Genomic DNA, 10538 nt, shown 5'->3' with positions numbered 1-10538 from the left:
CACGCTGTCTCTGACTGGAGTGAGCCGGTGAGAAAAACTAGCAGTTTGGGCTCAAACTAACTCGACTAGACCACTTGTGTGAGCCTCGTTTACGTTTCCCTCTCATGTTATTTTATTAAAAACATTTAAAACAGAGTGTTGTTAAAGTAAAACTCTGTCAAAAATTACATAATGGAATGATATGCGAAACTAACGGCTTCAGCACTGTAGGTAACGGACAGCGTCAGAAGATTATTAACTCTGATATTGCACCTATTTTACAGGTAAAAAATTCTACATCTATATAGAATTACAACTTAAGGACAAGTTTAAATAACTCAATTATTTATAAAACACAAATTTGGAGTAGATGTTACGACATTATACATATAAATCAGCACTTCGTGTTTATTCCTCTCTAAATTATTTCCAGTCCAATGATAGATAGATAGATAGATAGATAGATAGATAGATACCAGAAGTTTACATACACTTAATAAAAATACACATACACTTTTTTCTTAGTGTCTAGAGATATTTAGACCAAACTTATCTTGTTTAGGTCAGTTACAATTACCAAAATTATTTTTACTTTATAAATGGCATAATAATGGGAGACTAAAAGTAATTTATTGATTAAAGTCTTCCTAAATCATAAGTTTACATACATTTTCTCAGCATTTAGTAGCATTCCCCTTTAACTGTATAATGTGGGTCAACATTTTCATTTCCCTCCACAATAATCCTTCTTCCAATAGTTTGCTGGAAATTCTGGCCCAATTCACCTGACAGAACTGCTGGAACTAAGTCAGGTTTATTGGCTGTTTTGGTCACACATGCCTTTTCAGATCTGCCCACTAATTTAAGATCAAGGCTTTGTGATGGTCATGCCAAAACATTGACTTTGGTGTCCTAAAGCCTTTTTATAATCACTTAGTTGCACCATAGATTCGCTCTATAAAGCGAATTGATATAATAGATTTTCTGTTACTTCTCTTTATGTGCATGCTTAGAAACGGATTGGACAAATAAAAGGAAGGAAACGCTTACCTGCGATCTTCTTCCTAGCAGTCATGACGGTACTCTTTCCAGAGTTGAACCTGAGATTTTTCTGCACTTCATAGAACACACTCTAAGCAACTTGCAGATCTGCACTGTAAGGTTACAAGAGCACTAAGTCTTCAGCATGCATGAGAGGAACGATTGCATAGTCTCCCACTTTGCAAGCAGTCCAACAATCTCTTAGTTTAACAGTCTTGATAATCCATGTAGAAATTAAATAAATTAAGTGTAGGCATACCTCCCTGCTGAATCTGATTAGTGATAAAAAAAACAAACAAATTGCCATGATTGACTCAATTGAAGGCTTAGTTTACATCTAGAAGGCTCCTTAACTTGTTATGCTGTCTGTGGTAACTTACAACTTCCTCCAGTCGCAGGGGTCTCAAACTCCAGTCCTCGAGGGCCGCAGTTTTTAGATGTGCCACAGGTACAAAACACTGGAATGAAATGGCTTAATTACCTCCTCCTTGTGTAGATCAGTTCTCCCAGCCTTGCTAATGACTTAATTATTCTATTCAGGTGTGGTGCAGCAGAGGCACATCTAAAAGTTGCAGGACTGCGGCCCTCGAGGACTGGAGTTTGAGACCCCTGCTCCAGTGTGTGAATGCACATATCTGTGCTCTCTTTAAACCCAAATATGCAATCCTGAACAAGATAACTTGTTTAAAGACTTTAGATGGTATATTGGCCAGAGCTTTTACAATTCACTGTCTGCTTTAAAGACTAGGCTTAAGATGTTCCTTTTTGATAAAGATTATAATTAGAGTGAGTTTATCGTGAGCTATCTCTATATTTATGCTGCTATTGGCTTGGGCTCCTGGAGGAAAAACTGACCACTTCTCTGGCAATTCTGCAACATTCACGTCTTTCTCTTCAGTTTTCAATATTTACTGTTATTTCAACTTTTAACTATGTTTTCTCTCAGTTTGTTTACTCGTTATTGAAGTTGTAAAAGAAACTTTGATTTCTTTTTTTCTGTTTCTACTCAAACCCCAGTCGATCCTGGCAAATGATCATTCACACTGAGCCGTGTTCTGCTCGAGCTTTTCTTCATGTAAAAGGGGAGGTTACCTTTCCATCGGGGTTTGATTCAAAGTCAATGACACAATGCAAACAATTGTTCACTGTCACTAGATGGTCATCCAGTAGGAATGAATGCTGCAAGTCAATGACTCAATTCAATGTATAGGTTTTATTAGATAAAAATGTTTAAATCAATTTAAATAACAAACTGAACTTGTCTTCATTGTTTAATAACAAGAATAATTGGAATGTATGTTTCATTGAATTAAATTTTTTTGTAATGTGCATTGAGATGACATGTTGTGAATTGGCACTATGTAAATAAACATAATTCAATTATGGCTTTCTGAACTATTAATTTTACCACTTCTATCTTTAATAACAAGGATCAAGACGAAAGAATCAGAAATCCAGAAAAGAACAAAAGTAGCAGTACAAAAGTCTAATCTGGGCCACCAGAATTACCGGTATTTAAAATCAATCTCTCAGTAGCAGCGGACACTTCACTAGGAGTGCTAGACATATCTTCAAAAATAGTTCCTTCACATTCATCATTCTTTACACGGTTATGATGATCAAAAATAATGTTTTTTCCGTAGTTCAACAATGTTCTTTAAATGTGTTAGCTGTTTGGTTTATTTGTAATTTTTTTCTTTTTATATTACCTTTGTTTTTAGTTTCTCATTCTCTCTTACTAAACCATATTGCCTTCGTTGCAGAAGCAATTTCCTGCCAGGGATCAATACTGTTTTATCTAATCTAATTAATTATATTCCATTCAAGTTTCTCCCCACAGGTGCTGACATTTGAAGCTGCTCCTTACTGCCTCACATTTTTTTAAATGGCTCCCTGTTAAAAGAAATCTGCTTTAAAAAAAACAAACACTGAATCCAACCACAAAATAGTTGTGTTAAAACTCTGATTCCTGTCACAAATACAAAGAATGGACCTTACCACAGGGGCCGCTTTTCATTGGCTGATGCCCATTCTACATGGTAGCGCGGCTACCACGTGCGTAGCCGTCTCACAAACACACTTCCCGTTAGCTAAGTACAGCATAATGGCAGAACTGATACAACTTCTACACCTTGAAGCCTGTCTGCTACACAATCTTACGTTAGCTAAACAGATCAATATGCAATGTGTACTGTATCTGACATACACTAAAGATTTTACTTTAGCAGAAAAGGCTTTGAACTAAACTGTTACTCGTGTTAGCCACTCTAGCACCAAGTACAGTGTATCAGGCCTAGGCACACTCAAACATTTGCCAACAAACCACAGAAATCACCCACTGATTTCAAAAGTAACTTACAAAATGATGAATGCCCGACTTACCCAGCCTTGCAAAAACAATAGGCATCAGTGATCTTGTCCACAGCTATATTAATGTAGAGGGCGTGTGGATCTGCCGTTTTCCTCATCGAGCAAAAGCATTTTGCTGTGACGTGCACAATATTGGAGGCATTGCAAACACCTTGATCTCATCCAAAAAAGATGTCATGAACTTCTTAGTTCCTCTGTCCATTGTAGTAGCTGATATATTGTGAAAATCCAGTAGAAATCATGCACTAATCGAGTCAGAAATACACTGCAGAAAATCAGTCGAAGTGGAAGACACCATGTTTACATAGTAACAACTGGCTGCGAGGCTTTATTTGTGAGACTTGCGGTCACTAGGTCGGTTGTGGGCGGAGCTTGGTAAGGTCCATGCTTGAGGAGCTCAACCCTTTCAAAGATTAACTGTCTTATATTACTGTCACAACATGGTGACAGTTTTAACAAATATGTAGAAAAAAAAATTCTGTAAAAGTTACATACTCCAACTTTATTTCCATTAACCAGTAAGCAACTTACTGAAAACCTACGGACAGTACTGTATATTAATGTACAGTTGTATAACTGAATGTTGCAGAATTGCCAGAGAAGTGGTCAGTTTTTCCTCCAGATGTTGATAAAGAAAAGCAAGTACAGAAAGTATCTTTTGAAGACTAATACAATATTCAGTAAATTATTTAACTTGATGTGAATTTACAAAACAGCAGTTGAGTGTGAGAAGACCAGTCCAACAAACTGAGTTGTGGGAAGGCATCAATAATTATATAAAAATGAATGTTTGTATATAACATGCTGAAAAGGTAAACTTAAAAGATCTTAGGATTAGCAACAGTTTCACATTGAGACAAATTAACTTATTTTTCTCTCTCCTTTCTCTCTTTCTTTCTCTCTGTCTTTCAGGCAAACAAGAGCATGCCTTAGACAATTAAACATAACAGTGCAGGGTCACACTAAAGGCTGCACTTTTGCTCTCTGCTGTTTCCACGGCAACCTGTTCTCTTTGCAAATCTCTGGTGTAATGCAAGGGTAGAGATTACAGTCCCTTTCCTGTCCAATAGATGGCGCCCTGAGCTATAAGTGAATACACCTCTGTAGGTTTTTATACATATGACTGCATCATGAAGTATTTTGTCTTCAGAGTCTCAATCTTTTTTTTTTACATTCAGGTTCTTAAACACACACATGTCTTAGGTCATATATATATATATATATATATATATATATATATATATAAAATATATAATATTATTTTATTATATATAATTTTAAATACTTGTTTTAGTTAGCTGTGAGCAGAAAATTATTGTATGGAATTTGTCTCATGTCCTACAGACATGATTTACATATTGTTCCTCTGCTGTAGATATTATATTAGGTTCTGATGCTTCTTTCCTCCAGAGTCTTTATTTTTATTTGACACACACTGCACAATATGCACTCATGGCCAGTACTGGGACCAATCAGACAATGAGTGAAAAAGCAGTCAAAGTCTTAAAAAAAATTATTAAGGACCCTAAGGGAGTCTTAAGCACTGTTTATTTCAAGTCTGGTTCCTTGAACAAAAAGTGGTTTAAAATCTTTGCTCAGTGTTGTCAGAGATACTGTCAGCCAGACATTCTGAGCTGGGAGAAAATGCAGTGTTTACAGACTTGACAGAATCCCAGGGGGAAAAAAGCTCTTATTCTTAGAAACTATCTGAGGACATGATTTCGATTTCTGAGAAGTTGCTTTAACTTGTTGAACTAAATTGGCATTGATGCCAGTAAGACACACGATCAGATAAAACAGCACTGACAAGCAGAGATTTGGAGAAAGACTGGGAAGTCTATAAGTGTAATCATTTAGATAGATTTTCCACTTAATGCATTGTTTCCCACCAAAGACTGAACCTTTAAGTGACTGTTTTTGAACTGGGAAAGGTAAAAATTCAAAGCTTGTCTAAAGAAATGTCCAGGTAAGTTACGTGTTGTTAGATTTACAGGATGGAGCAAAATAAAACTTCATCAATGTTTCCAGATAATGTACTACACAGTAAAAAAAACATGACACCCATAGACTGGGTTTCTCCTCAAGAGAACAAGTGAACAAGAGGTCTGTTTTAGATTTAGTTGATGCAGTCCCAACTGGACTCCTCCGGTCGGGACGGTCAACCTTGCGATCTGGTCCTTAGAGAAGATGATGCCAGTCCATCCTAAACTGTCCATCTGAAACTTTGGCTGAGCCAGAACAAACAAAAGTATGGGGGGAAAACAGTAAGCTGTTTATCAGTTTCATTAAAAAAGTAATTAGAGAATCTAACTATGCAGCTAACACAAGAGTGGGTGTCTTGAGGTCTTAGGTCCATCTGGATCTCCCTCTTGCGAAGCCTGGACACCCTCCAGCTTCTCAGCTTGGTTTAAACTTTCTGATTCTTGTAAATTAATGTGAATCTAATTTCATGCATGGATGGATGGGAAGGATTTCTGCTACAGTTTTGCTTTCTTAATTGATTGAGTCATCCTGTTCTCTTGCCACTTCGGAATAACCACTCCCACTTACCCTTCATGTTGTTTTTCTTCATGGTCTGACCTTCTCCACCCCATAGCTCACCTGTTCTCTCTCTGCTAATGAGCCCTCTAGGTTTATAATCCCCCATCATCCCCTGGCTCATTTGTCAGATTGTCTCCATGTTACAAGCCTTTAGTTTCCATTATTATGTGTCTCAGCCTCTACCTTTCTCTTTCTTTTTCAAACCTCTTCTAATTATTTTGGATTTGGTTTGAATTTGTTGGAGGACTGCCTGCATGGTTAGTGTGCAGCCTCAATTTTCCTTTTACGTAAATTAGGAAATAACTTTTAACATCTTACCTTCTCTACCATCATTTAAGGTCTTCAAACTGATCACAAGTATAGCTGACCAAATGACATAATTCAAGTCTTCAGTAGGGAACACATTTTGCTTCAGTGAAGCTATGAAATTACATTAGACATTTTCACAAAGTAGTTTTACAAAAACAGGTAATGCACTGCATTATTTCACATATAGGAGTGAGTTTATTTAGGTAGTGAAAATGTGTATTAGACTTAGAGCGTCTTATCCTATACTCAAATAAGAAAGTGTGATGTAAAACAGACAGCATATTGCTGGCAGTCATATAAAAGATAAGCAGAACTGTCGCAACTGGAGTGTGGAGAAAAGTAAATGAGCCGGGAAATTCGGCTTTAGTGCTGTATCTCATAATAGGGCAATCCCTAAAGATAAAACGACACCAAGGGCTACGCAGCAGCTGAGGTTTGTTTAACAGACGAGTGTGAGGATATTGGAAACATTAACCTTTAAGCTCCTTTTTTCTCTCCAGGTAAATATGCACATTAATGACTAAATAAGCAGGAGACAGTGCAGTCCTGCCCAAGGCCAGAACAGACTGTGCTTGGCTTCAAAGATAAGAGAAGTTACCATGTTTAATTTGTTCTTTCTTTTTTCGACCTAAAGTGGCATTGCTTCCTGTGTACATAGTCTTCATTTGAATCTTTATTATTCAAGATCTTGTGTAAACTTGCCTTTTCTAAATGTTCTGAAAGAAAAGAAAGTTAAATCCATTGTTACAATCACTGTCTATAACAAACTGTGTCAAAAGTTAAATTTACTTAGTAAATATGTTTTTTTAATGCAAAAATAGGGTTTGTGTCTCATATATAGTGTCTTACAAAAAGTACTTCTTTTAAATGACTCAAGCTTGGTCAGACTGGATGGAGAGTGAAGAGTGAACATCAGTAGTAATGTAATGTCACAGATTCTTCATATGATTACTCTTAGCTCATTTTAACACTAACCATGATTTGACTTAAACAGTAGATAGCCATTGACTCAAAGGTCAGTATCCTGCATTTTTTTTTTTTTTTTTTTTTGACACACCTGAATCAAATCATGGCTGATTAGCAGGCCTCTGAAGACCATTGGTATGGTGAGGACATGTATACTACCAGGGTGATGAACCAGAGGGCTAGGTAATTGTTTATGGCTGTTAGTTTGGTGAAACATTTACCACCAAAACTCAAGTCTTTTGAAGTTTTTTTTCCTCCCTGGACTGTGCCTTGTTTTGCTCCACCTGTCTTTAACTCTTACCAGCTATCATATTCTCGCTTAAGAGAAGCAGCCCCACAGCATGATGCTGCCCCATCTCCATTTAATACTGGGGATAGCACGTGCAGGGTATGCTTTATGCCACCTACCTGGATTTTGTAGTATAGTTCAAACATTTTGGTTTTGAATTCAGCTGAACAGTATTTTATTTTGAAGAATAAAATGATCTGAAAACAGATGCACACCACACATTTAAGATTGTATTTTTTAAATAAATGCTTCTTCCACTTTATAATAATGTACATAGATATATGTTCATCAATCACATAAAGTCATAATGCAATACAATGAAATTTGTGATTTGAAATTTTCTGATGGTTATTTGCAAAATATTTTGAAAACCACAAATTGTTTCCTTTCCACTTCAAAACCCACCAGTTTGTGTTGGGTTTGTCACAAATAGTCACAATAAAATGCTTTGAAGTTTGTAGTTATACCATAACAGAATCAGAAAAGTTCAGTGGTATTAACACTTTTGGATAACATCTGTGTTTGGATGAAAATTTGAGACTCTTTTAATGTTTTGGTGTTGATAAATGTGTTAACCACCAGGGGCTGCTCTTATTCTGGTTACAGAAATCCCACACTGTCATTCACTTCAAATTCCCGAAGACTGGTCTGACAATTCAAGAGTAAAACAATTATGTGCACCGTAACACACAACCACAAACTTTAGCAAAAGCAGCTACAATGGTAAATCTGTAATTTCATTGTTTATAGAGTTGTGATGTTTTTTATCAGACAAAATCAGTTACATATTCCTGAGAACTAGAGATTTATAATTTAATAATTATTGTGAAATATTTAATAATTAAACTGTCTTTGGTCTCATAAAACCTACATTTCCTAGTGACAATTTCAATTCCTTTATTAATTTCTTGGTTGATATCTTAATGATGTAACATCACAGAAGGGGCTTGATATATGTGAGTTTGGAAGTTCACATCAAATAGATTGTTTTCTCTTCTTTCTGTGCCTTTAGAAAAACTCATTGTAAGCTGCAAGGGGTCAAAAGGCTACACCTGCGACAACTGAAAGCAACTATCTGAACAAAATATATCCCTCACACGTGGAGCGCATTTTTTCAGACTGCATGACCCGGCTGCCATGCTCCATTGTTGTAACATATTGCTTCAAATAACAGTGGAAAAGTGACTCATTTGAGCGTCCTCCCACGTTTTGGCTAGACTCTCAGTGTCTTGATGCTGTTGAATCAAACATTTGAAGCTTTTAAATTCTCAATATTAAATGACTGGAGGCTTATTTGAATATTTTACACAAAAATTTGGTAATTAGATTTATTTTTCTTCTGCTAACTGAAAAGGAGACTTCACGTATTTATTTAGATTTTAATTCAGCAGTTTGAAAAACGTATTCATACCAGACGCTAAATTGAAGACAAAAGTCCCACAAACAAAGTTTCTCTCAATCATACAAAATACAGCAGAACTTACATTCTTTCCTGAAAGACATCAATAAAGTAATTTTTTCAAATCTTAGAATTTACATTTTGCTTTGTTCCCTTAATGTTTCCATGGAAAAGGAGACGTCTGGGGGCAGGAGATTATGTCTGAGTGGCTGGTCCTTTCGACTTGGATTTTCACTAGTGACTGGAATTAACATGGCTTAAATTCTCTCCGCCCCATAGCTAATTGAAACAAGTAATCTCCAGGGTTTGCCTTGCATAGAGGCATGGGGAGGACTCAGCTGCATTACACGTTATCCTCTCTGCAGACACGTTCAACAAAACAACAGCTCTGCTACCAGGAAGCATAGTGAAGCAACGATGGGCCTCCTGGAAGAAATAACTTTTACATTCATTCGCCACAGTTGAATAAATGATTTGTGCTAACCATGCTGAACAGAAACAGAACGCTGGTTTGAGGGGCTGACAGATGGAGGTAATCAAATGTTTTGACAAGTAATGAAATGACATAGAGCATGCTGTTCAATAATGTACAAAAGCTAGCTCTGTTATTCTTTTGGACGACTTGTATGGCGACACCACAGCCCTGCAGAGTGTATAGTCAGCTTAAACGTTTGGCTGGAATTTGCTCCAGCAGAGGTGCTGATGAATATTCAGAGGCTCAGCTGCCTCGAGGGTCCTCAGAGACAAGGACCCCCACCTCCCTAGTCTTTACTTCTACACACATGCACTTCCCTCCACTTTTCTTTTGATCTGGTGGAGTGGGTCCAGCACTCCACAGGTGTGACCCACTCAGACCTGTGAAAGGCTCCACACAACACCCCGGCCTGTGATCAGGAAGGGAAAAGGAGCAGCTGCACAAATCTGAGAAAGCAAAGGCTCAATTATCACCAGGGAGACGTGCCAATCGGGACAGCAGCGGTCACTGTAGCAGAGCTGGCCTGAGGAATAAGCAAACTGCACCGCTGCTTAGGGACCTCCTGCTTGTCGCAAGAGCCAAGACAGACATTATAAAGTGACATAATGAGAGGCATGCTTTAATACCTAAGTTAATGATTAATGGTGATTTCTTCTTATGTCTAGGTTGTGGGCATAATTTCATGCAGAGTGACAATGTTTAAGTGGATTAACAAGTCAAAGGTATTTGTCACATTATCCTCCTGAAGAAGTGGGTTGATCATAATGACTCAGCTCTTGAGTGGTTAATCTCATGTATCCAAAACAAGACCATTTTGCATATTAAGTCAATATCTGCTCTTCTCTGCTATGGGGGACATCTGGTGTCTGTTTCGTTTGTGCTCTCACTTGAAAACATTGTTATACCTCTCTCAAAACATCTTTGTATTGTGCTCAATCTCTCCTCCTCAGCCTTAACGAAACAGCAGAATGGATTGAAAACAACCTCGTTAAACTAAACAGCAACAAAACTGAGGTTTTACGTTTTGGCCCACATCATTCTGCTAGAACTCTGGCCAACAAGTTATCTCATATCTCATTCCATTACTCCAGATCTCAAGCTTTAAGTGGAAAACTTGAAAGTTATTTTAGATTCAGATATCTCTTTAAGTCAGTGGTTCCCAAAGATTT

Source organism: Xiphophorus hellerii, chromosome 20, assembly GCF_003331165.1.
Source record: "Xiphophorus hellerii strain 12219 chromosome 20, Xiphophorus_hellerii-4.1, whole genome shotgun sequence".
Taxonomy (NCBI): domain Eukaryota; kingdom Metazoa; phylum Chordata; class Actinopteri; order Cyprinodontiformes; family Poeciliidae; genus Xiphophorus; species Xiphophorus hellerii.
This window is presented reverse-complemented; position numbering follows the sequence as displayed.